The 26912-nt window shown below is 40.8% G+C and overlaps 1 protein-coding gene across 2 annotated transcripts in view; it reads left to right on the top strand.

The window, feature by feature from the left end:
• The window catches only part of sema3b (sema domain, immunoglobulin domain (Ig), short basic domain, secreted, (semaphorin) 3B), a 114344-nt gene that overhangs the window by 33110 nt on the left and 54322 nt on the right, over nt 1-26912 (top strand). The window contains exon 1 of one of the 2 annotated variants that reach the window (XM_058642799.1): nt 14046-14536. The exons of the other annotated variant lie outside the window; for it this stretch is intronic. The gene's annotated coding sequence lies outside the window, so the exon portion shown is untranslated. Of the gene's footprint in view, nt 1-14045; nt 14537-26912 lie in introns of those variants that run through there. 2 annotated transcript variants of the gene reach the window in all.

Below are 26912 nucleotides of genomic sequence, written 5' to 3'. Positions count from 1 at the left end.
TACGTTTTCATACTAGTATCTCTCTCTCTCCTCCTCTGTATCTGTGTATCTGCAGATCCAGCTCTTTGTGAGAGTGTTAGTTTGCACATACAGTATAGTGTACTCAGTGAGATGTGTGTGACACTGGCCAGCTATGTATCTGTGAACGTGTGAATGTGTTTGTGCATTTAAACAGAAGTAAGCGGCTGTGACTCTTGACTGTCTCTCCATGGGCCTTACATAAGCCTATTTAACCTCCTAAGGGAATCCTCAACTCATCGTCCTCACCTCTCACTCTCCTCCTGCCTCCTCTTCTCCCTCTTTTCCTCCCGCCTCCTCCACCTCTTTTTCTCCTCTTTCCTGCTTTATCCAGCTCCTCCAGCTCGCCCACTTATCCTTTTAGGACTCAGACTTCAGCAACGGGTTTTACCCATGCTTAAGGGTTTTTGGGCCAAGTCTGTAATTACGTCTGGCACAAGTTCACCGTCTTGAACAATGGTGATTTCTATCCCCAGTAGCTTTATCTATCACTTTCACTGCTCTACATCTCTTCTTCTGTCATAATCTTACCCCCTCTTACCCCTTTAGGTCATTTAATCTTATCTCCACAGCACACAATCAACTTCTGCCATCCTCCATAAACCCCAGTCATCCCACCTTTGCCTCTCTCCTCTCACCCAACATCTAGAATGCGCCTTTCTCTTCTTCCTCAATCCCTCCAACTCCTCTTCCTCCCTCAGGCAACCTCATTCATCCCCTCCATCCAACTGCTCCCTTATCTCCTCCCTATTTTCTCTTTTTTTGAGTTGTGTTAATCCCTTGATACCATCCCCTATATTTCCATGTTTTGTTCCTCATCTTCTATGCGTCCTCGTTATTTTTAGACCATACAGTTCTCTGTTTTAAAGTGTGGGAAGCAATTATTCCCTCTTCTTCATCCCCAAAATACTATTGTTAAATCATTATTATTAGCGATGCAAGAAAAAATTCAACCTACAATGATAACTGATATTTTCTCGCTTCTCATGGCCAATAACTGATAAGTTCAAATTTCTTTAGAACATGAAAATGTCTCTTTGAGTTTGTGGATCCAGGAGGGTAAAAAAGTTTAAATGAAGTGAGTAAAGAATAGTATCATAGCTTTGCCTAACCATATCAGGAAGCAGTTCTTGTTAGTTCTTTGTTTTAAAAACTTGAGAGCCACTTTAGGCAGAAGGGCCTTCATGCTCTGCACTGAAGTGCAGACATCGCAGAAACAACTGCAAAAAAAATCAGATGCAACTTTAATCTAGATTTTTTTTTTCTTTACACACAGTGTGATAACCAAATAGTAATAACCTGTTTCATTTAAGTTAACAGAAGAACTGCAGTTAGTAATTCACAGTTTTATTCTTCAGGTCACCGTGTTCTTTCAAACAGAGCACCATAATTGTACTCATGCTACTCTAAAGAAACTAAACCACTTTGTGAGTAAACAAATAAAAGACCAGAAATGCTTATGTTTTAGCTTCCATGCCTGACATTCTGTCCTCTCATACATGCTGAATGCAAGCACAAACACACATCAGTGCGCTTTCCAGCTCTATATGAAGATAAAACAGGAAAGGGAGACAGATATATAAAAAGCCAAGGATGATAATCGGAGCAGACAGAACACAGAACCAGGAAAAGAGCCAAGGACAGAAGAGAGGTAATGAGGGAGGGAGGGAGGGAGGAGGAGGAGGAGGAGGGAGAGAGTGAAGGAGAATGTGATATAAGGAAAGAACAGTGTGACAAATAAACATAAAAGACAGGACAGAGAAGGAGGAGAACAAAAGAGTTAAACCATGGACATGAACAGGAGTGGATTATCTGGGGAAAGTGAGGAAAAATAGATGAATAACCACAGTGTACTGTGTCTATCTGTGCCATCACTTTTGTTTTCATCATGTGTGTTGAGTGTTCTCAAGGTCTGTAGATGTGGGATTGTTGTGTCGTGACACATATCAGCGTTTAAATGTCCTTGAGTAACGCTGGCACACACACACTGTTCTGTTTAGGTATTGCTCAAAAAGAAGTGAAGCATGAAGAAGCAAAGTAATAGGGAATATATGATGATTTATTGCAAATATAGACACAGAGTTGTTGGTTCAACAAAATAAAAAAAGCATTGGCTTGGACAGTCACACTCACGCGCACCCACGCGCACATACACACGCACACACACACTGACTCTTTTTTCACTTGTGTCCGTTTCCCACGGTGCAGCACAAGTGTATTTGGTCTGTGAGCGCCAGGCTTATCTGTCCGTCCTGTCATAACAGCTCTGTTTGTATGTGGTATCCATAGACCGAGGATGTCTACATAACACACACACTCTCACACACACATACACATACATACATACTTTCAAGAGATGGAGCTAGGTACATTCACACTAATATTTAACAAAACTGAGTCTAGGGCATATTTGATTAAAGGTCTGTGGTTCGGTCCTGTCACTAACTGTGTGCCATTGGGATTGCGATTATGTTGCATTGGAATATCTAAAGTCCATAAAAAGCTGTGAGTGGAAGTTAAACGTGTGGAGACAAGGCAGAAGTTGAAAATGTGGTTTCACTAAAGTGAAATATTTGAGCTCATCCCAGACATGGCTTTACAGATGAATGAAAAACACAGAGGGTCTCGGCTGAGTTAATGGACTGTGCACTTAATAACTGTTAAATCAAAGTTGCAATTCGAAACAATGCAATTGGTAAAATTGGTTATTCTTTTCTTTTTGACTGTTCTATCTTCTATGCAAAGTAAAAAAAACAAAAACCTGACCTGTTCATATTTTTTGTATCTTGGCAGTGTGTGACTTTCACAAAGGACGTGCCAGAACTGCACTGGTGAATTTGACATCTTTCAAAGAGTGGTGTGCAGCAAGTGTCTAATTAACTCTTAAGTGTGTTTCTTTTACATTGATAAAAATAATGCATAATGCAAATAAAGCTTTAAGCTTTCAAAGAGACATTAATACTCCGACCCCAATGATTTAAAGTCTCTGATATTCTGGCCCGCACACACCATTTAATTTTGGCTATTCCGATTCCGTCCCAAAACAACGTTTTTCACATTTGCTCTGGCATTGCGTGTCGGCTGCAAATCATAGCCTAACGGGCGGCTATGCTACCATGCGCTAGCAAGAACCCTGGATAATCATGTGTTTTATGTCAAATGTGGAATAGAAGTTGATACAAGTTGGATTTTTCTCAGTAAATGCCTACGGCTGGTTTGCTTATTCTGGCGTGAGTATGGGCTTTTTACTGTGTGTTCCTCAGTGAAACACAATCCTATCTCCTGTCTTCACTGCACCCAGAGAACAAGGTCACTTTCCATTTAAACTGGTCACAGCGGCAGTGGTCATGTTATCGTCAAGGTCACTGCAGTAGACTTAATGTCTCTGGGCAGTGCTGCATTAACAGAAGACTTGTGCCCACTTGTTTTTTTAGGTGAAATCATGAGCGCTGAAATGTGTTTGTGAGAGATCACATGTGGCAGATATGATATGATATAATATGAAGTGACCTCTTGTATTTGCTGTCATGGATTACACTTTGTAGGTCAAAGTCACTGTTTACTCACTGATGTGAGAGAAGTCAGAAACAGATCAGAAGGAAAATATTTCAAGAGATCAGGAAAACCAGAATCCAGAATCTAATGCAGGTGCGGAAAGGAGATGGATGGAAAATGAAATGGCAGTGAAAGTCCACTACACATAGGATCGTGTTGCACCATCAGGTCCTATACTTGGCAGTGATGTACTGTCAGCATACATGAAACAGGGAGAGTGAACAATTTGGGCCTCAAAAATTAGGCCTTAAATGCCATTTTTGGCATTTTTTCTCCCCACATAAATGCCTATAATATGTACACATGGCAAATATTAAATAGCAATTCAAAGCTTAATTTACTACAAAAGTTGCTGCTTGTCTGGATTTCATCTGTTCCAAAAAATGCCAACATCATGTGCGTAAGCAGCTCATTTCCTGCATCATTTGCTCGTTCACATTAAATGTGAACTGGAAATACTCGGTCTTGAAGGAATTGTGTGTAATTCAAAAAGAAAAACGAAAGAAGCAATAAATGTGCAAGAAAGAAATGGAGCAGACGAGAAAAGTGAAAACGACGAATGATCAAGAAAAACAGGTGTAGGTGCAATGAGAAGGTTCCATCTCAGGTCTCTATGCATATGCACTTTAATAGTCTATATATTTACATTTACAAATTATTATTTGATAATTACTGTCATTTTATTTCATGTCCTGCAATGCATCAACTGTCCTGTGTTTTCTAGGTAGGCAAAGCAGTAAGAAGAAGACTTGCAGTGGATGAACGGATGAGTGAGTGAGGGAGTGTAAGTGGAGATAAAGGCTTGAACTGTGATGGACACAGCTGAGTTGTTCAGTCTACCAGAGCTGGAAAAATAACAGATAACAAACACAGTGGAAGTCATTACAGTGGAGGAGGGAATGCAGGTCATGCCAAGTGAAGTTAAACACTGATTAAACTACCAAAAAATATTATTTAGGTTGAGTTAAATTATTGAAATGCATGTGTTATTAAATCGTGCGCTGTATTTATTGCTTTGGGGTTAATATAGAATCAGCTCGTGAGACAAAATAGTGGAAAATAACTTGCTAAAGGAGATGAGAGGTTAAGCGGAGGCGCTGAGGAAACAAGTGAAGGATGGAGATAGATAAGTAGTTGAGGGGAGAGGACCTGAGGACAGAGGAAGGGTGAAGTTTAGAGTAGATGGAGTGATTACACAGTTTGAACAGGCAGGTTTATCTAATTAGACGAGCCTTGTGTTGTGAGAGACGCAGGGAGTGAGGGATGTGTAGTGTGAGAGTGTGTTTATCTACGGATGTTTCTTGAATGGGAGGTTTGGACACAGAAATAGTGAGGAGTGAAAAATTCCTGGCACGTGTGATGCTGAGCTCTTACAGTATGTTTGTGCAACACTTTTACAGCAATGTTTCCAGTAACAGAACATCCATTTTACCTGCAACGACTTAATCGGGAACCCAGGGAGTGTTAACAAAATGTAGAAAGATTCTCTTTTTTTCATTAGTGAAGGTATTTCTTTGAAAGTTACAGTGTGTAAGATTTTCGGCACAGACAGAGACAGACACCGATCTCTTCCTCAGCATTCCGAGCAGTAAGAATCCATCATTTAAACTGGCCTGTTAACGTCAGCGCTTTGCAAATTTGTTTGTGCTGGAAAGCCAAACCATATTCCATGTAACGGAGGTGGCGTTCTTTGTAGGCACCAAATCCTCTGTTTTGTTTTCATTTTCAGCCATGGCTTCACCCGCTACACTCTGAATCAAACACAAACCCACGACACGGCCCATAGTTTTTTTTATTTTTGGTTCAAAAATGGTCAAAAGATACTTAAGAATAATCACCCCTATACATTCTCTCAGCTCGGGCTTTTGGGACCTATAATATGCTCTGGCAACGTATATTTGTTATTCAGCTCTGGATCACTGGCTTTCAGCTCTGGTCCTTGGTTGACCCCCCTGTCTTGGGAAAATCTCAGAGAACTCCAGTATTCATGAAAGAGCCGAAGGAATGTTTCTCTGTCTCTCCACCTCATCCCTTTCAGTTTCCTTTTTCTCTCATTAATTGTCTCCGTCGCCCGTCCCCCCAGACCATGCCCTCTCATTGCAGAGAGGAACATCGCCTTAGGCTCAAATATCAGAATAGTCAGTGGGGTTTCCCCACCTGGCAATTACACAGACGGTATAGGACAACATACGACATACACATCAGTCACGTGAGCTCATCACGTCAAGTGCAAATCTCATGCCTTGAAAGAGTCACAATTTCCATACTCATACTCTTTGTTTGCCACCTGTCATTCACACGTAGGCCTGCGTACACACACACATACACATACATGCACACATATGCAGCAGGGTCAGGTGGTTTTTCAATCAGCACGACTGTGTGCTCTCCAGAGCAGTAAAAGGATTTCAGGTCCAGCGTTGGCAGGCTTTGATGAGTCTAACACACCACTGAGTTCTGGTGCATTCTATCTGCCTACAAAGGCTCTGACAGACGGCGGCTCCACTGTTATTAGGCACCGCAACTGCACCTGCTTAATGTGTGTGTGTGTGTGTGTGTGTGAGCGTGCAGTGCACACATGTACACACAGTCGCACATTTTCTTTCTGTATAGATTTACAGGCCATGGGAGATAAGGATACAAAGAAAATTGGGCTGGATTTTTTCAGTAGCCTTGAAAAATGTGCTTACTTGGCCCAAGAAGAGGCAAAAGTAAGTCCTTGAACGTTTTTCACATAACTGAAGAGAAAGTCACAATTCTGCACAAGGGAACTGTCAGTCATTTTTAAGTCCCTCGGCTAAAATTGAGATTACACAGCGTTTGAACATTTTACTTTTCACTGCACTTTCAGCCACATGAGCGGCTTTCCACTGAGAATGGCAATACTATTCTCTTGTTGCTCGGTTGGTCCGTCTACATATCTTCTGGTCCAGACTGAAGTAAAAGTAACTACGTCATGGATTGCTGTAAATGTTTTTAGCATATTTTCATTGTCCCCCCCGGGATAGGAGCCACTAGCACTAGACTTTCATGTGTATCTTTGGTGGTGAGGCCTCGTGTTTTCAGGCTTCAAGAAAATAATGATTAATTTTCATCAGTGTGTCTTAATGGTCAGTCATGTGTGTGTAGACATTATGTGCTGGTGTCTAGTGCTCTGCAAAATGACCAGCACAGCTGCTTGAGAAGTAGAACATATTTGCACGATAGACCTAGTTTCCTTGCACCATATTGTAGTATTGTCTAGCTACTGATACAGGTCAACTTCCATGTCCATGGGGAAATTTAGATTTTAACTATGGTAAAACCCTCACTCTGTTTTTAATCCAGTCAGATAACTGAGGGAGGAGTTTTCAGCTTTCATCCCCATCTGTCTTTCATGTTCATCAATAACACTACGAATAGTCCTGTCAGGCTAAAGATATTTATTCAAACCACCGATGTTACATGTGCGTGCATTCAATTCAATTGAGTAAAACCTTTTCTTTTCATTGCGGCAAGGGGTGGACATGGCTGAAAAACAATCCTAAAGGAAACGTTGGTCAGGGAGTGTTCCTCATTCAGTGCTGATGTGTTGAATCATTTTGTATAATTATAGTATAGCCATGGAAGAGAATGAATTCTTTCCTCTGGACTGTTTGGCCTCCTCTCCAACACAAGTCTCATTTCACTCAGTCCTCATTATAATCTCTTCTTTGGGTTTTCTTTCTAATGGAGTGAGCCAGTATGAAACTGGTGCAGCCAATAATAGTGGTCATCACGTGACTTAACATACTTTTACCTTATTTCTTACATGCTATGATGTCCAATCTCATATATAATCCCAGTTTTAAAAAAAAAATGCTATTTGATACTTGGTGGTTATTTGTTGATAAAACACTGATTTCTTTTGATTTTTTCATGAATATACTTGCTGCAGGATCTGTGTTTTGGTCAAGGAGGAATCTATAGGAGTGTTTTGAACAGCAGAATCTATCAGCGCTTCTCATCCTCATGGGCATAAATCATTCATGAGGTGTCTGCTCTTGCCTGCACCTCTCCCTGGTCAGTCCCGGGCCTGCTAATCACAGTGTGTGTGTGTGTGTGCGTGTGTGTGTGTATGTGTGCGCGCACATCCTGACATCGTGTGTGAGAATGCCGAAACATTTTTTTTCTCCCTATTTCCCCGTGCATGAGCTTGACTTGTATACATGCTGTACAACTGCTGTAAATTCACACTCAATGTGTGAATGACTATGTGGTTGTATGTGGTGCATGTGTGTGTGTGTGTGTGTGTGCATGCATTTGTGTATGAGTGCTCTTTGAAGTGTTAAGTAACGGGTCTTTTTAAGTTTTGGATGTGAAATATTTATTTGAGCACTGGACTGCTGCTTTGGGAGGACGAGTTGAGAGAAAGAGAGATGAGAGGACAGTGATTAACCTGTCAAGCAAAGTACTACAGTGACAAACTGCCTAAAAAGTTCTCTGACCCTCCCTCCACCCCCATATTATGCCTCCTGCACGAGCACACCAATGTCAAGGCAGGGAGGCGATTAAACACTGGCACTGGGCATTATTCATGATGTAAAAAAATCCAACATGGATGTCATTTCTATAAAAAACTTTATTTGTACAGCACCTTTCATACAAGGATCGCAGCGCAAAGTGATTCACAATAAAAGGAAAATAACATTCGGAAAGCAAATGAAACACAACACATGAAAAATGAAAAGTCAAAAAGTATATACTCTGTTTTAACTCAGTAAAATACAACACAGGGTGGAATAAAATAGGAAAAGGCTTGAGTCAAGAGGTTAAAACCCTGTTTTAACTTTATAAATAAACTAAAAATGCAAACATGCATAAAAAAGGACCTAGTTAAAGGCTAAAGTATGAAGTCTTCTTTTAAAAAAGAAACTTATATTGTCTGACTGTACGATACACCAACACTGACATGCACTGAGCCATTACAGCAACACATCATCACTGCAATCAAGTTTACATTGTTGCACAATGCAATGCTCCTCCAGTGCAACTTGCAAAACACATATTTTTCACGTTTGTCAAGCTAGAGTAATGAGTACAGGCATGAAAGGGTTCAGTCTCTCTCTCTCTCTCTCTCTCTCTGTCTCTCTCTCCCTCTCTCTCTGTGCATTATGGTAAGGAAGTGTTAAAGGGTAAACTAAGCAATTATTTTGACAGGACAAAGGACAGGAGAGGCTGAGACCTTTATAGAGAGTCATGTGTACTTTTAGGTGCACTAACCCAGTGCATGTGTTTCTTGTGTATATGTGTGTGTTTCCCCTTGTGTGTGTGTGTGTGTGTGTGTGTGTGTGTGTGTGTGTGTGTTAGCGTGTCAGAGGCCAGACATTAACATTGACAATAGCCTGTTGAGACCTGGGAGTAGACCGGCTTCATTAAAAGAGGCCTTGAACAAACACAGAATAGAGACGAAAGGATGGAGGTGGGAAGAAAGAGAGGCACAGGGGGGAGTGCCTGGTGGGGTGAGAGAACGGGAGGGAGAAGATTGGAGGGGAATTGAGGGAAACTTGTGTAAATCAACGGGAAAATATGGGGTCAGCGAAGACAAAAAAAAAATCCACAACATTGCTCATTAGAGTGTGTGGATATAAAAATAGAGAAAACCAGATTTTGTTGACAGGAGACAGGAGAGGATGGATGAATAGAAGATATTAATTGGAGGCAAGGAGCTGGTGGAAGGGATTAGAGGCAGTGACAGGTGGGGGGCAGCAGAGAGGAGAGGAATTAGGGGGTAAAATGAAGTCAGAATAAACAAAACGGCGAAAGATGAAGGGATAGAGGGAGTAGGGCAGGAGGGGACAAAAGAAGGCTGTGGTTTAAGGGAGTGAAAGAGTTAGATGAGAGGAGACTGGAATGAGCTGGTTGGATCAATGACGGAGGGATTTAAAGGGGAGGAAGTATTCTTAGATGAAGGCAGAAGAAATTGAAAAGAAAACCACAGGCTTCTCTGAATAAAGGTTAAATGTGACGGAAGACAGAGGCAATAGGGTCAAGTGTGTGTGTGTGTGTGTGTGTGTGTGCGTGTCCTCATGGGGACTTAAAACTGGTCCGAATGAGAGAGAGTCTCAAATCTGAGGAACTGGCAAAGATTTTAATTGTGGATAGTTTAAGGTTAAGGTTTAGGCATTAACCGGTCATGGTTAAGGTTAGGGATAATGTTTTGTCTATGCTGTCTAATTGAATGGACGTCAGTGTGTACTAAGAAGAAGAGCTGCACAAACCTGTGCGTGCGTGCATGTGTGTGTGTGTTTGTGCACATGCAAAAGAGAAACACAAAGGGCCCAGAGAATGTGCTTTGCCTTGCACATGCCTCCTGTTTCTGTGTGAATGAAAATGTGCGAGGGAAAAGGGGGTGTAGCTAACGTGTGTAGTCAAATGTGTGTGTGTGAGAGTGTGCTGGTGGATAAGGAGTAATAAATCAATAACTGATAAATAAATTATAAGGCACCAAAATTTCAAAAGGCACTGGCAAAAACAAATGATCCAAGTGCTCACAGGCTCCAAGAGGGAGAAGATAAGAGGGTGAGCAGTGGGCACTGCAGTGTGCACGTGTGTTGGGGGTTGCATTGGTGTGTGTCTGTTGTTGCAGTGGAAACTGTGCTCAGTTGTGGAGCGTGGCATTTTTTTTAACATGCTTGTGTCCGGTCTGTGACATCAGGGAGGGGTTTAGGCTTGTCAGACTTTGTGTAGTGAGGTGTGAAGCAAGGAGTCAGGCACTAAACAAACATGGCAAAATGGAGGACAGCTGAAGCAGGGATGACATTTTTCTTGGTCAGTGTTAGTATTAACACGATCACTTCTTTCATTGCTTTCTCAGTTTTTTTTTTGGCATTTTTTTAAATCTGTTAGTCTTAATTTATGTAACAAGCAGGGGAATGTTTTTACAGGAACGTACATGAACGGAAGTGTTGAAGCAACTAATCAGAGAATGTGTGAAAAGCACAGCCACATAGACTTTTTTAGTGAGATGGCAGACAAAACTAATCTAATGTTATCATGTTATTATTTACCTTTAGTAGTACCTATTTAAAAATACAATGAACATCACATTATTCTGTATATTTACACATGGTGCAGGTACATATAATATGCATGAGCAAAATTACTGATGACTTCTGCAGCAATAACATCACGTTACAAATTTAATGAATAAAAACAAATGGATTCCTGTCATGTAGGAAATATTTGTTTAAAAAATAAAGCAGTAAATGGTTGGCAGATATTATGCATGCTTTTCTTTTATTTAGTGCAAATTGTACTTTGAAATATCCCAGTTTCATTCATCATTGACACACAACATACAGCAAATGTATGCATATGGAAACATGACAGTGTCACCATCTGTAAAAGAAAGGATGAGACAAATTGGGTGGAAGTGGAAGGCTCCTAATAAAACAGAGCTCTGTCATCTGCAGAAGTTAACTTGAGCTCTGAGTGGCTGCCTGCTGGACTGAGTCACAGTCACAACACCATAACCTCCAGAAGAAAGAAACGGTCAACAGCATTGAACAAAAGGGGGAGCACGTCTGTTGATACAACATTGTTCTAATGTTAAGTATTCATTATTCTGCTTTGATTTTATCTCGGTTTTATTCCACACACTGGTAACACACTCACACACACATAATGTTTGCACAGCATTCACAGTGAGGACACTCATAGACATAGACCTAGCCCCCTAACCTTAACCATCACCACTAAATGCCTAACCCTAACTCTAACCTAAAACTAATTATAAACCTAATTTTAACTAAAACCAAGTCTTAACCCTTAAAAAGCCATTTTAAGCGGTGATACAATGTGAGGACCACTCAAAATGTCCTCACTCCCTATGGTTTGTAAGTATACAAGAAAACACACACACATACAGAGTTTTGTGCAGCTATTCTTCCAAGGACACTGCATCGACTTGGACAGCCTAAACAAAGTGTAATCCCTAACCTTAACCAGTCTAACCCGACTTTAGCCTTATCACAATTCACAATTAAAATTCTAATCTTAATTTTAAACCAGTCCCGCAGGAATTGGATTTTGGTCCTCAAATCTAACGGAATACTGGTCCTGACAAGGTCAGTGTTTATGCCTAAAGAGATAACAAATGCAAGTGTACACACACACACACACAGGCACGCACGCATGCACGCACGCACGCGCAGTCAGGAGTAGTCAGGAGTCTCCAAGGACTGTGTGTGTGATAATGAAAGCTGCTGACTGGCATTGATTGTGATTGGCTACTGCTGAAGCCTCTGGAGATGGCTGCCTGAATGGTGCCAGCGAGACGCCAGACAGACGGCGCATAGTGTGTCTGTGTGTGTGTGGTGTAGGCAAACAAGTGTGTTTTTCACATGTTTGTGCTTATACATACTGTATATCTTCAGCAGGCTGCAGGTGCATGTGTGTTTGAGTGTGTGAAGGAAGCGAATGTTCTCAACCTTTGTGCTGTATATTCTCTTTTATGCATTTATTCATATTGGAAGGTATAGATATTTAGATATAGGTTCTAAATGATGTCACTTTAACGCAGGAATACAGAGCAGTACTGTTTTCTTTTATACTTATCATTAATATCTTATTAGTGCAGGAATAGTTTGGAATTCCACTTTAGAGGAATTTCCTTGGTTATTTAAAGATTAAATGCAGTTCTCAAACACTATTGGCAGTTTGGGAGAGAGGGGGGAGTGAATGAGAAGTTTTGTTTTTTTCATTACATAGCCACAGTAATTATGACGGAAGCATTGATGGGATAGATGGGTTGTCAAAACACAGGAGACCAGTGTTATCACAGTCAACACTGATTCTTTTATCCATGACTTTTCCACAGCCAACGTGTGTTTGTTACCATAACCATGATGACAGATTTCATGTTACTGTAAGGAAGCATGCATTTGAACCATTACTGAACCATAACTGAGGCTGGGTAACGGACTGTGTCACCTAATATTGAAAATGTGTTGTCATTGGATCATTAATCTAATCCCAGAGAATGCAGAATGCTGTTTGCTGATATCTAATGGCTAAAAACAATTTTACTGTGATGTGCAATGTCATTTTTTGTTGAAAGTGATATAATAATAGAAAAAGTATTGTTCAGGAGTCATATAAATGGCGAGATATTGATCTCATGCCCAGGTGTTTTTCTGCTTTAACTGAACCAAACTGTGAAGTTTCTTCATTATTGCTGAGACGATAAGTGGGTTCTGTGTGTTGTGTCAGTGGGGAGGGAAACCAGGGTGGAGGACACAAGGAATTAATTCCGTGGAACTGCCATGCTAAGAGGATTTGCTTGAGGAAGTGCAATTGAATGTTTTATTGAGACAACAACCTTGTTGACCTTTGATTTGTGCTGTGGACTAATGGCAAACTGTCAAAAAGCTGACCTATGAAGTGGCAGGGATTTTTGTTGTCTGTTTGCTTTTCTGTTGGCTAACCAGTGGTCAGATTATAAGAGGGGGAAAAAAAACACACTTTTTAGTGTTGTTTAGTTTCATTAACATTTGTAGTGTTACAATACATTATATTGCAGTTACTTAAAATCAATCAGTTCAAATTCAATCTCCCATTAGTGCCATTAACCCTAACCTTTACAAATCCGATCTGTGCGGCTGACTGAATCTCTGTTTTCGATATCTTGTCAATAATGCATGTAATGCGCGTGATCTGGTGCTATATGAGATATATGTTTTTGATGCATCTCAAGCTACTTGTGTGCTTTAGATTTTTATTGTGGTTTAAATGTCAGACACAACAACTGAATGTTGTATTAAAGCTGACAATTTTGTCCCAGAAACACATGATCAATGTGGAGCAGGTGTCCATACAAGGACATAACGCAGTGGAACAGTGAATGTTGCTCACAATGAATTAGTTTTGTACGGGTGTTATTTAAATGTACATTCTATTTGTAATACTTGGAGTGAGTGGCACTTATAGCTTAAATTCACAAGTTCCCAGAGGCAGTAGGATTCTGTGAATCAGTTTATTCTTTGTGTTAAGTTTCCCAACAGAAGTTAAAAAAAATGTCCAGTAGATCCGAGTTTCTGGGTTTTAGTTATTAGAGTATTAACAAGGATTAACAGCACATGATACTGTATGTAGAAGAGCAGACTCATGTTGACATTTGAGAGCTGACATTTAAAGAATGTGTGAACTTTGTAAAGGAACTTCAAACTCAAGTGGTAAGTGCACCCTTATACCCTGATCCTTATCACAACGAGATCAGCCAAAAGAAATGTGCTGAATCTCTAATCACACACACACACACACACACACACACAGTACTGAAACTGTGAGGATGACAGGACGAGGGAGTGACTTTACCTCTGGACTGTGGCAGAGGGAGTGGTGTTGAGAGAAAGAGGAGGGTGTGTGTGTGTGTGTGTGTGCGTGCGTGTGTGTATGTCTCAGAGGTTTTACTTTAATGTGGTTATGTGTCAGAGAAAACAGACCAAAAGACCGATTGTAAAAGTTGAGAGAACAAGAGAGAGAGACACATGGAAAACAGGGAGATAAAGAAGAGTTGGCTGAAAGCAGCTTCTGTCTTCCGTCCCACCCACTGACTGTCTTCCCCTCCTCTCTGCCCGGCTGGGAGTGAGAGGAGCAAAAAAAAAAAGAAAAAGGAGTGCAGAGAGAAAGGCAGAGAGGGAAGCTCAGCCACGCTTGCTCTTTTAGCGCAGGACTCAGGAATTCCAGGACCTTAGGAGTTGTGTGCGCACACACACACACGCAAACACACTTTTACCCACACACATGCTGGTGTTCTTGTGGTGATACAAATCTCAACAGGACTGAGAGAGAGGGGGAGTATAAGAAAGAGAGAGAGAGAGAGAGAGAGAGAATTTGAGAAAAGCCCTTTCCTGTGGACTATTTGACCACGATGGCACCTGCCAAGGGAAAAGTGACTCGGAGGGACTGAGGACTGAAAACAGAGCTCAGGCAGAGGCTGATGGTGAGATTATTGTTTTATTATTTTTCATTTATGTATTTATTTTTTTAAATTACACTATCCCTGATTTTGCTCCAGGATAATTGTCCACATTATCACACACCTTTTATTTAAATTGATAACTGATGTAGGAAGCTGTCGTGTGTGTGTGTGTGTGTGTGACTGTAAGTAGGTGAAATATGTATGCTGTGGTTTTTTCATTAGTTCTTAGTAACTGAGCCAGAAAAGTGGAATGATTCATTTTTTTCTAAAATAGATGTTGACTACAGGAATTGTCCAGTGTGTGTGTGTGTGTGTGTTTGTGTTGGACTGGTTTGTGCACTCCTGAGTGTGTATGTGTGTGTGTGTATCAACTCATCTGTTTTGATTATTAGGGGTGACTTCCTAAAGGAAAAAAGAGAAATAAATGAATAAGCCACTGCTGAGCAGAGAGTGTGTGATTGGATGCAGGAAAAAGAAAGAGTTTGCCTATATGTGGGAGAATATGTGCGTCTTGAGTGTTTTATTTCCTAATGGTCCACCAGTGAACGTAAGGGTTTATTATTACTATTGCACAGAATCTGTCTCTGTCAGTTTGTAATAGTAACAACCTACTTTCCAAAACAAGCATGTACTTTTATTTTCTTTATAGCGGAGGCTTTGACTGTTGTTGAGCCAGTGGTCAAACAGAAGGTTAGGAGTGTTTGGTCCTGTTACGCCCTCATCCTCCTTGCCACTCTGCCACTGTTGTCTACTAATCTCATTTACTTCTGCCTGTTTCTGCTGGTTTTTGCAGAAATCCCACAGCTGATGACAGAAGCGTATGCCACTCTGCCTCAGCGTCATCCTTTCTCCCACCCTTCTCTTCTCTCTCCCTCATCCTCTTCCTCACTATTCATCTTTACAAAGCTTTAAAGATCACTTCTCTTTCATTACTTTTTCCTCATTCTTCCTTTTCTTTTTTATCACAGTAACTTCCCTTTGATACCCAGTTATCACCAGTATGTTTGGTGTGAATGGGTGTGTACGTGTTTTCAAGCTCACAGGTGTGCATTTTGTCTGTCATCTCACCTATTCAGTCGCATAATCCCAGGTCTCATGTGTCTTTATAAACCCTCCGCCCCCAGACCCACCTTAACCTACACACCAACCCTTCTATTACCATTCCATTGAACTCACACATTAACCCTTCATTAACCCTCTGCAGTGACAGGGACGGTTCAGCAAGGTGATGCATGTTACCTTTTGTGTGTTCAGCTGTAATTAGACACAAGAATATTATTCCTTCATCTTGGTGACAACTTCAGTGATAGTGAGTTTAGTCAAAGCAAGAAAACATGACACTAATTGGAAGCAAGTCATTAGAGATGTGAGGAAACTTATCTCACCTGACACTGTGCAATTTTATTTCATTTTATTTTACGTCTTGTTGGTTTAGGGGCAGAGTTGTATGAGTTATCTTTGTGGCTCAAGGGGGCGCTGCGTGTACAATACCTGTCGAGATGGGTTAGGGTTAGGGTTATGAAACTGCCTTATAAGATGAAAATGAAATCGTGAAGGTTGTGGATTGAGAAAGTGCGCCGCCTGAGCCTATGAGCTGCTATACATCATGCACTTAAATATTAAAGTGCAATTTTGACACTTGAGCTGTATTTAACAGTAGGTGGCAGGTTTTGGGAAAAAGGAAGGAAGCAACAATGCATGGAACAAAAAATATTTCTGCTGCTCTGGTCACAGGGGCCACAAAAAAAACAAAACAGTTGGAACAAGGGCCTTTCTGCGTGGAGTTTGCATGTCCCACATGTCCAAAAATATACAGAAGACACTCTAAATTGCCCGTAGGTGTGAATGTGAGACTGAATGGTTGTTTGTCTATGTGCTGGTCCTGTGATGAACTGGCGACCTGACCCAGGGTGTACCCTGCCTTTGACCCTATGCCACTGAATTCCACTAAAATAACAAAATAAATAGTTTTATTTTTGCCTTTCACTCCATAGATTAATACTTTATGTGCGGTGACTTTTATCACTTATCAGTGTGAGAAATGCCATGTGTGGCGTGTGAGTGTGTGGACTTATTGAAATGCGTGTGCTGAATGCGTGACTTGAGAGCTCTGGTGGCCACATATGGGACTGCAGGCTAGGAAATACCTTATACAAGAAAAAATATAACTAATTGAAAACAGGCATGGTCTATTATCACTGAATGTCGCAATGTCTCAAAAATATACATAAACAGAATTGATTATCTGTAGGTGTCACTTTCTGTCAATGCTGCTCAAGCCAAATAACCAGCTCGGTTTCTGTGTAACTGATGCTCATTGCTGTTGATGCATTTTTTTAAAACATGGTGGTGAGAGATAAACCACTCTCACCACATGGGTCACAGGCTGCCTCTTTTGTGGTAAATCATTTTCCAGCAGAAATCAGCAAAGTGGACATTTATTTAACCCAACAGCTCCTGTGGGCTCAAGGTGGGTCTGTTGTACCTGCTGATGTATCGTCCACTGAGGTAACTTTATGGTAAAGGTGACTATTCACTGATCCACTGCCACACCTTAAAACCCATTAACCTCCACTTCAACCCTTCCTTAGTAGAAAAACCCATTAACCTTTCTTTTAACCCTTTCTGCTGCCTGAAATATACCCACCACGTCAGCAGATAATAGGTGTACTTTAGAAAGATGTAACAAAGCACAAGTATACAATATAGAAACCACTTGTGTTCGCCGCGCTGCTTTCTAGTGTTGACTTATTTGTTTTTTTTGTGTGTGAGATGTGGAGTGAAGACAGTCGAGAGATGAGTTCAAGTGCAGAGTGAAAGACAGAAAAACAGACGGAGAGAAAAGGCGCAGTGATGTTAGTTTTCTTTTGTCTGAAATATTTAATGAGTGTCTCTCCCGTCTTGAAATATTGACCTTTCTTCACATATAGCCAGAGGGGACAAATGAAAGCGGGGGTTGTTCTCTCGTTCAAATAAAAAGCAAAAGGCTGTTCGCATCAAACTTTCATCACTCTATTTTATTTATGCATGTTTGTGTTTTCCCTTTTGATTTTTCTGATTATCAAAAATATTTGGTGCAGTTCATGAAGGGTAGAATGTGTCTTTTGAGTCACTCTTTCCCTCGCTCTCTTTTGTTATGCTATAAAAACTAATTCATACTCAGCTGTGATGTTCTCACGCATTTACCAGGAGCGATATATTTGACACTGTTATTGCTTTTAGGTCCTCTAGAGGTCAGTGCAGAACATTCTTCTACAAAGTTAAGCAAAAAAAAGAAAGAAAAGAAAACACATGTTTGCTGAAATAATATCGAGTCTAAATGATAGATAAACTACAGGTATATTATCACATTGCACCTAATCATTTAGTGAAGCATGTGCATGATAACGCTACAGGCAGGAATTGTGGCTGTTAAGAGGATATGGGATATGGTGGAAGATAATAGATCTCACGTTTTAGAGGTGTCATTTGATATGTGTAGATACGTGAAACACATAGATGGATGGACAGATAACAAAGGCTGAACCTGAGGTCAGCCTAGATGATTTCCCCCCATTCATCTATGTGTTAAAAAGGTATAGACAAAGGCTGTCACACACTCTAAAGCAGATAAAAGAGGAGATAGCTACTTAAGTGATGTTCAAGCTCACACTTTCAGGGGAAGTGTTTCATAGACTGCAAAGAAAATCGAGAGGATTAACGTACGCTGTGACTTCCTCACCGAGTAAAAATGCTCTCCGTGCTGAAAGACATAGGAAAGCACTGAGATACAGTGGTTGAAGTGTTTTTTATTGAATCCAGATGTTAAGTGTGAAGTGGGAACAGCAGCAGGTGTCATGATTGTAATCATATTACGAATGACATGAGAACAACTCCAAGTAGCGAAACTCAGTCCAGAGCTGGAATGTGTTGTTAATACTGTTGTCACACATACATCCTGTTTCACCGGCTCAGCTTTCTTTTACTGTTAATGTTTTTTGACCCATTTGACCAAGGAAATGTGTTTTCATTGTGTCAAAATAAGCAAGAGAAAATGACAAAGACGTCAGTCATGTACTGTATGTCGTACAAGGCTGTTATCAGATCCACACATTCTCACCTTCTCCTTTTATTTGCTCTTACTGAACAGCTGCAACGTCATAGTTTAAAGTGTAACGACATGATTTAGTGATCATTTTATTTGTGCTGACTTCTCTTGGCAAACGACATAAACCGCACTCCGTGCGTGACCTGGATCGGACGCATTCTTCTCTTCGTTTCTTGTGTATTTTTCTGACTTCCATCACCACATGCACACATGGTTTGGTTTAATAGTGGATATTTGACAAAAAAAATGTTTTTTTTATATATCTGATAAATAATAAATCTGGGCCTTTTTGACAGTTTTGTAATGATGTTCAAATTAAACCTGTGTGATGCTACATTTATATAGGTTTATAGTATAGGTAGTCAATAGGTTCAGAGATGAGTTGTAAAGCATCCATAAATACTCTGCTGTATATTAAAAATAAACTATAAGGATTTATTTTGGCTCACACACATACACACATGACCTGTACTTAATTAATGCTTTCTTCCTTGAATGCTCAGGTCTGTCTATCACTGTTGCAGAACAGCTTCTCCTTTGCTAGACTGACCTGTAATTGCTCTCTTGATTGTGTGGATGTGTGTGTGTGTGTGTGTGTGCGTGTACTTGTATCTGTTACCTCTTTAGGACCTCTTCTGGCATAAACACTGACCTTGTCCAGACCAGTAGTCCTCACAGAGACCAGAACCTGGTCCTAATTAGGCAAAAACCTAAATTCTGAGGAAGCTTAGGGCTAAGATTTGAATTGCAGTTAGGTTAAGATTAAGGTTAGGCATTAAGTGGTTATGGTTAATGGTGGTAGTGGCTGTCCAAATGAACGGAAGTCAATGCAGAGTCCTAAAATGGAGAGCTATCCAAACCTGTGTGTGGGGGAGAGAGAGAAAAAGATACAGAGTCTGGTCTCTGGGCCTGTCTTGTCCCATCACCCTGCGCGGTCATGCAGCATTCAAGGTGATGCGAAATTAGGAGGCTTTACATGGGAAGATAGAAAAAATAACAAGATCCTTACCATCTCTGACACACACACACACACACACACACACACACACGTTGAGTGCTTGAGGGGCTTACGCAGGGGATTTTGCTGTTCTGCAGTGTGCCTGTCAGATAAGAAAGGAGATGCAGGCCTGCCTGGTGACACGCCACTGAGCGTGTGCAGTACAGCTTTCTCGGCTTCCTTCTCCTCCCTATTTAACCTGTCACTTAGCCACCTGCCATTCTCTGCTGTCACTGCTGATGACACACACGCACACGCAGGGATAGTCCTTCACTCCTGTTTATACTGGTTTGGCTGGGATCACTGTAGATTTTCCCCCACACATAATTTAATATTAGAAACAGTCAATATTTCATTTAAAAGTGGGTGAACTGTTGGTAGTTTGAGTCGGAACAATTTGTTCTTCTTTCTGTTCCTATTCTTCCTTTTTTTTCCCTTTTACTCTCAACAAGCCCGGCTCGCTCTTCCTCTTTGTTTTCTTTCCTCCTGCCTCCTTCCATTCTTATGACCCCTTTCACTTCCCTTCGTCCCACTCACTTTTCCTCTCCTCTCACCACCTGTAATCTGCTTACCGCTGTTCTGCAGCTGCTTGATATCCCAGATGGAATAACGAGAGTTACAGATCTGGGTTTTATTTTTTTCATCACTGCTGCTCATTTTGTTCGAATGTTTTCATTACTAACACTTGTTCTCATGCCAAATTTTGGTAAAGGTCACTTGGTGCTGCGAGTAAAGATTTGGTGTAGCAATGACTGATGTGGTCCATGGAAAATGGCGTTTTGCCAGCACCTCCAGCCTCATCACCTTCCTCTCTCCGTATATCCACTCTTGTCAAACTCTGCAGTACAGCTGCCGTCAGCCACGCCAACAGCTTTTCATTCCTCTTTGTTTTTCATTCCTTCTTTCTGATATCTTCCAGTTAACCCCAGACTCAACTTTTAGTCCCAGCAAAACTGTGCAATGTCCTGGTGTTACAGAAGGAATGTAATGACACGTGAGATTAATACGTTTGTTTTCATTATCAGAGCTTTTGCTTAACATTGAGCAGGGAAAGCTTGACTGACAGTGACTGGCAGGTTGACACAGATGCCTCTTTATTCTCTTTATTAAATTATCAGCCCTTTATTCTTGAACCATGACATGTGAGATCTTCATTCTACTTGTGTTGATCATAAGACAACCGAGAAGATTTGAATGAAATGGTGATGTATTTTCACCGTACACTCTAGTGTGGTACATTATGCATCAGTCAGTCAGTTTGCCACGATGAAAGATGCAATCCTGACCATTGGGAGCAATTTGGGGTTCAGTATCCTGCAGTAGTGGTAGAACAGAGCAGGCCACAACCTGAATCCCAGGCCCTGTGACTAATCGATGATCTGCTCTATAGTGATTCGTCTAAAGCTGTTTTATTTACACACATTATTGAGTTAGTGTTGTTTTCCTGACTCTGCACGAGAAGAGGTTTTGCTTTGGACAAATGTGTTTTCTTTCTGGTGAGTGTAAAAACACAACAATTCCAGTGGTACACAGTTGCAGCACTGACATCTTTATATAAATTGGTGTCCAGCGGTGAAATATTTTCTCATTTCCACTTAGTTCAACACGTTCAATCCTGTCTGCATAAGCCAGTTGTCCCATCATCCATTCACCCTCACAATGGAAACTCTAATGCCTACGCCCTTGGCCTCTCCCGTCTCAGCCAGTCACCGCCCACCATCACCACTATCACTACCCTCTTTACTGTCACCATCCCCCAGCCCCAGCCTCTTGGCAGCTCCTCCAGGCAGGCTAATTGACTCAGTCCCAGGAGGAGGGGGATCATGCCACATTTCTAATTTGGCTTCCCCTCCTCCAGATAAAAAGCTACATCTCTCCATCCTTCAACCCCCCCCTCTCTTCAAGCCCCCTGTCTCTTATCAATCCCCTTATTCATTTATTCACAATCATATATTTATTTAGTTTTGTTTTAGTTACAGTCGAGGCTTAAAAAAACATTTCCAAGTGTGCAAAAAAACATGCCGTGTTACTTTTTCTTCCTTCACGTATCTTCCTGCTACGTGTTTGTCTTTGTTGAGCTGAATGCTGCAGTGAGTGCCAAGTGCAAACACTTTAGACAACCGAACACATGAAAGGACAAAAACAGACACAGACTCTCACACTGACAGAGCGCCGCACCCCGCCTATGCTCACCATGGGGTTCACCTTCAGAAAGCCTCCATCTCCACAATCTGCACCTGGGGACTACAGTGGGTGTGTCCCAATGTGTGTGTGTGTGTGTGTGTGTGTGTGTGTGTGTGTGTGTAAACCAAGCTTCATTCATTCAACAAGCACAGAACCATGGAGAACAAAGACGTTTGGTTATTGATTGCAGATTAGGATTGTGAGATTTGACTTTTGTAAAGAAACAGAATATTCATTTGACACCACTCTATCCTCCACACGAGGGTTGTGCGGGTCGCTGAAGCCAATCCCAGCTATCACAGTGTTCTCTTTAGATGTGTAGTGTTTTTATTGTCTGCGCTCTACTGTCTTTGCTGTTTAAATGCTTTGATTAACATTATTTTATATGTACTTTATGTGCATGTCTGGCTCTACTGTATGATTTGAATAATTCAGTTGTGTGTTCATGCTTTGCTTTTTTATGACACAGACATTTTTCCTGTATAGTACACTTAAAAAAAAAGAGCATTTAATGTGTTTCGTGTCAATATTTCTACAAACAATGAGGTGGAAATACCTTTAATGATACGGAGTTTGAAATAAAACAACAGAAATACACACAGCTGCACAGCACGAGTCAGGATTCCTGACAGATTTTGTGCTGGAAGCATGTGTGGTATGTAGCAATCGCTGTGGCCATTAGTATAATGGTATTTTCAGATGGACAGATAAGGTATTTTAGCTACAGGCTGCAGGTCGTTTGGTCTTGTGGAAAAGACATCTCGACACGTAGCAAGAGCTATAACCTCCAGTGGAGTATGTGAAAAGGCTGCGGGTCTGTTCTTTGTATTTCAAGAAGACGTGAGCAATTATGATCATAAATAACAAGTGAGAGCGGCTTGTATTCAAGTTTTCACAGATGAACTGTAACGGAACCGTAATGGGCCTCGCATGCCCGCCCTGTTTAACCTCCTGCAAGGGTAACCAAACAACAACTGATACTAGTACAAATACAGGTCCATATTTTATGTAGTGAAACACATTTTATCTTATTTGTTAACATACAATACTGACCATCAATAAATAGAAGAAAAAGAATATATTGATGATTGAGTGTGTGTGTGTGTGTGTTGTCCTTTGATATTGCATGTGTGATGCATGTGATTTTGTTCTTGTTACCGTGAGCATGTTAAGGAAACAGGTGGAGCAGTATAGCAAGATGCTTGTATATAGTAATAGAAGTTGGTGGGTGTCAACATGAAGTTGGAGCTGCTACGCTTCGTGTAGCAGAAGTGGTCTTGCTGAGCTCCCCTGGGCCGCCTGTACTCGCAGTAGACAGAGTTAATCCAGTTTGTTTGTTTTTGTTTGGTGAAGAGACAGGTGGGGGAAAAAAATAACTAAAACAAACCAGAACGACTGACGTGAGCTGCAGCAAAGCCTGGTCTTCACTAAAGTAGGCTTGTCTACAGTTAACGGTTTAGAAAAGCAAGATGTTGAGAAGTTCCGTCTTCCTCCAGACGTGTGTCTTCAAGTCTCTTCCCTGCCTGTGTCCTATCCAGCTGAATTAACGTTCAGCAGCGCCGCCAAAGCCTCAAACTAGGACGTGATATCACCACTATATGAAAGTGCTGCATCTGGAGATGTCGTTTCCTTTCTTCTGATGCCACACACACACGTACAGTACATCCAACCACACTCAAGCGCAGTGTGTGCGTGTGTTCATGAAAAGTAAAGGAAGAGACAGGTGTGTACGTAACAGCAGATCTCACTGTAATCAACACAAGCAATCATTTTATCAATAACGTGATCAATTTGTAGGTTTTTAACCTCAAACTATGCACAACTCACACGCCACAGTTTTCATGTTCAAGGAGTTAAACCTATTTGACAGGTTTATATATCATGAAAACATATTTATACATTTGATTTCGTCAAATTTAACAGACCCTGTGTTTTGATGCATGCACTGTACCTACTTTTTACTGATAATGTGATAATCGCCTGGAAATGCCATTCAATATCTATAATATAATATACATAACCTTCCTCAAATATAGAGCTGATGATCCTTAATGTGACCACCAACTATGGAGGTGGAAAAGAGAATTGGCCGGCGTCTCATATGTGGATGAGGGGGCTTCAAGCGGCCTTTCATGCTCCCTACCCCACGTTAACGTCCCGATTATTGCATCCCTCATTAGCCATGGATTTGTGTACGTTTGTCTTTTGACGGCTGCCAGTGAATGTGAATTTTCACGTTGATTAAAGGAGCAGAATCCCTCCCCGCTTATGGCATATATGCATTTCCATGCATGTTTCTACAGAGCACAACTATATGTCTGATTGATTACTCGCATGCCAAATGGGACTGCTGTGTTGAGCTGTGGAAAGACAGGTTCCAGGGCAGGAAGACAGATCATTTTCAAAGATGGTGATGAATTATTGTGAGATCTGTTGCAGCAGGTTGCCTCTAGTTATACTACATTTCATTTTCTGTTGTAATGTTAGGTTTATGTAATTAAAGATACTGATCTCGGGAAGATGAAGGCAACTTAATTCTTTTCCTGCTGAGACTAATATTCTCTCTCTAAATGCCCTAAATTAATCCTCTTTCCTTCTATCTAATCTTTTCTTTCTCTTTCACCTTCACACTTATCAGCAAACCATTTCTCGTAATGACAGAGGGAAAGAGAATATATTATTATTTATTGCTACATAATTTTATCTACTGTTTCCATGCACATCCACACATATTTCCATTTATCAGTGGATTTTTTAAGCACAGTTAAAAATCAAGTTGTGTTTTTCTTGATATGTTGCAATATACTGCATTCTAAGCCGGAACAGCTAAACAGCTGCCCATAATGTAATCATGCCGGTGAAAGCTACATTAACAAATGCATCCACACCATTCACATTCAATACATAGACTTTGTTCTCTAAATTCTGCACTTTTAAGTTTTCACGGAGGTTTTGTTTTCTTCAGTCTGACAGATATCGTGATGTTTCGCTACACGATTGTCTTGCAATATATTAATTATCACAGAATCATTGGATTGTGATATTATTGGTATCGTGGGCCATGTATCGCGTTATGAGATTTCCTGAGATTCCCACCCCTATTACATACTGCTCAAAAAACTAAATCATTCAAATATTTATTGAATAAATAAAAAAAAAAAAAAAAGGAATAAATAAAATAATGTAAGATCTGCTGCTGAGGACTCACTGGACTGTGATTATTAAGTGAAATTAAGTGTTTCCTTAATATTTCTGAGCAGTGTATTTGTTTTTTGGATAACAGAAAATGTCATTTTGAGGTTGATGATTTATTTATTTTTTTGCACTTTTTTGGCCAATTGAATAATCAGTCACAGACTTAGTGCCATTATGACAAATCTATTTTCAAGATTTCAACACCTCCACCTGCGCACTCATCCATTTGTGAGCATTCTACATTTCACTACTTTTGTCCCCGTAATGTTACAAATACCAAGCGAACACACGCTGTTCTGGATCCCAGGCCTCGGTGGAGCAGAGCTGCTGCTGCTGTGTGGCAGAGGAGGGTTAACAGCAGGGTATGACAGGGTGTGACGTGCTGATGCTCACTTCCTTAAAAAACTGTCAATCACAGTTGGATGTGAGAAAGCCCGTGTAAAAGTGAAAACCACTTCCATCCCATGCTGCGTGTTATGATCACTCAGTGTGCTTTATGTGAGCTACTGTCATCCATCCTCCATGTGATCTGTGAGACTCTGTGTAACTGTCAGGTCATGTCTGTAATTCTGTCGCCAAGATTAATACATGGAATTAAACATTTCTGTTGCTTTAAAAGGATTTTTCATTCCTAAATTCTGCAAAGAAAACTTTGTTGAAGCCAAACTTTGCTTGAGGCGTGTGGCTTACGTAAGTCTATAATCAGTTGGTTTGATGATTAGATTATGCGCAGCTGTTTAGCTGTTTAGGCTTAGAATGCAGTATATTGCAACATATCAAAAAAAAAACACACAACTTGAATCAACCAAGAATATAGATAAACATTACGAAAACTGTGCTTAAAAATCCACTGATAAATGGAAGTATGTGTGGATGTGCATGGAAATAGTAGATATAATGATGTAGCAATAAATAATAATATATTCTCTGCAAGAGAACAGCAAGTGAGTGTATTTTGTAATTAAGAAAAGAAAACAGTGTCCGCCCACTGACCTCAGTATAATTAATAACTGAGATGGATAACGAGGGCCATGTTGGAGGTGGCCAACAACATGCAAACCAGAGACATCCAGTCTGATGCCAGAAGGATGCTCGGGTCCAGAGGACCTCCTTCTTTGTTTCAAACAAACATCCCAAAATTATTAACTTGGCTGAGGAGTTTGGCAGGAGCCTGAGCAGCTGTGAGTGATCCTCCTCCTCCAAACAGCTCAGACCACAGGAGGTGGAGCGCTGCAGGGCTTCTGGGTCCACTGTAACCTTTTACCCAGGCAATCAGATGGTCTGGTCGTGTTTATATGCCACAGTCGATGCGTGTGCGTCTGTTGTGGAGCTGCTTCTAAGTTTTACCTTTATTTTTATTACCATAAAATATGCTTTTATTTCCTCTACTCCTTTGTACTCGGCTAAATACCAGGACTCTTCTGTATCTGTCACTTCTGCAAATATTTCACAGTAAAAGCCATTCATGAACGAGGGTTCTTTTATTTTTCATGTAGTTGTTGTGTTTGTGACATATGGGACATTTATAGACACTGAAACTGAGGTCAAAGATCATTTTCGCTGGCTATCTTGCTTTGAAACGCTTGCGGTAATTGAGCCATGTGGCTGAGTCGCGTGAGACACTCCTGAGACTCAGGTCTCACGCAGGCAGCGAAGTGTCTCTTATCTGTTATTATTTGTGCCTGATAGAAAAGCAGGACTGCACTGTGTTTTTGTTTGGACTGGCAGAAATGGTCCTATGGTCTGGTCTGAACTGGCAATCCAAACTCTCCTGCTGTGTCTATCACCCCCAGCACTGAAACTGAGACAAGAAGTGAAAACAGCTGTGTAGTATAGACAAATTTAAAGGTGACGCTCTTCAAGATCATTTGAAGGCATCATGTGCAAAGCTTCGTTGGCAGTTTTAAACTTTCGATTTATTGATTTTGTTTACA

The sequence above is a fragment of the Solea solea genome, chromosome 11 (assembly GCF_958295425.1).
Source record: "Solea solea chromosome 11, fSolSol10.1, whole genome shotgun sequence".
Lineage (NCBI taxonomy): Eukaryota > Metazoa > Chordata > Actinopteri > Pleuronectiformes > Soleidae > Solea > Solea solea.
Note: the sequence above shows the minus strand (reverse complement) of the source record. Positions and strands in the feature narration are given on the sequence as shown.